The following is a 1,354-nucleotide window of genomic DNA, read 5'->3' on the forward strand; positions in this document are numbered from 1 at the left end:
TTAGGGCTGTTTTACATAGGGTCACTATGAGTCGCAAACGACTCGACGGCACGCAACAACAACAACAACAACAACCACCACCTATAGTGATACAAGCTGAAATGTAACACCTGAACAGACCCAATACAAAAGAAATTGAAAAGGTAATAAAACAACTTTTAGCCAAAAAAACCCTCTGGACCAGATGGTTTTACAAGTGAATTTTATCAAACATTCAGAGGTCTGTCACCAATTCTACATAAACTATTTCAGAAAACAGAAAAAGATGGAATTCTCCCAAACTCATTCTATGAAAGCAAACATATCCTTGTAAAGGTAAAGACACGACCAAAACATAAAATTACAGGCCAATATCTCTCATGATCATTGATGTGAAAATCCTGAATAAAATCTTGGAAAATAAAATCTAACACTGTATCAAAAAAATAATTCACCATGACTAAGTGGGATACATAATAGGTATGCAAAGATGGTTCAACATAAGAAAAACAATCAATGTAATTCATTATGTTAACAAAGCAAAGAACAAGAACCATATGATCCTATAAATTGATGTAGAAAAGGCCTTTGACAAAATCCAACACCCTTTCCTGATTAAAACATGCAACAAAAGAGTATTAGAGGGGAATTTCTCCAACACAGTAAAAAGTACAGGCGCAAATACAAGAACCAACATTGTTCTCAATGGAGAGAGACTAAAGGCATTCCCCTTGAGAATAGAAACTAGGCAAGGATGCCCACTATCACCTCTCCTATTCAATACTGTATTGGAAGTCTTAGCGATAGCAATAAGGCAAGAGAAGGAATTAAGTGGTAGCCAAATTGGCAAAAAGGAGATAAAGTTATCTCTCTATGCAGATAATATGATAGTATACTTAGAAAACCCTAAAGACTCAGCAAGAAAACTACTGGACATAGTTGACCAATTCAGCAAAGTGGCAGGATACAAGATCAACAAACAAAAATCAATTGGATTTCTCTACAGTGACAGAGAGAATACAGAACTGGGGCTAAAAAAAAACAATACCCTTCACAATAGTTAATCACAAGATTAAATACTTGGGAGTAAATCTAACCAGAAGCACAAAGGCTCTATTCAAAGAAAATTACAAAACATTACTACAAGAAACAAAAAGAGATCTGGAAAAGTGGAAGAATATTCATTACTCATGGATAGAAAGACTCAATATTGTGAAAGACAAATTAATTAAACGTTCAATGCAATCCCAGTACAGACACTAATCCCATTCTTCAATGAGATGGAAAAGGCAATCTCCAATTTCATTTTAAATGGAAAGAAGCCCCAAATAAGCAAAGCACTTCTTTAAAAGAGAAACAAGGTAGGAGGCATCTC

At 34.9% G+C, this 1,354-nt stretch overlaps 1 protein-coding gene across 2 annotated transcripts in view; it reads right to left on the reverse strand.

Moving 5' to 3' along the window:
- Positions 1–1,354, reverse strand: part of PLAG1 (pleiomorphic adenoma gene 1) — a 91,882-nt gene that overhangs the window by 40,685 nt on the left and 49,843 nt on the right. The gene's annotated exons all lie outside the window — the stretch shown is intronic.

The sequence above is a fragment of the Elephantulus edwardii genome, unplaced genomic scaffold (assembly GCF_000299155.1).
Source record: "Elephantulus edwardii isolate Elephantulus edwardi_28Jun2011 unplaced genomic scaffold, EleEdw1.0 scaffold00072, whole genome shotgun sequence".
NCBI classification, from domain to species: Eukaryota; Metazoa; Chordata; class Mammalia; order Macroscelidea; family Macroscelididae; genus Elephantulus; species Elephantulus edwardii.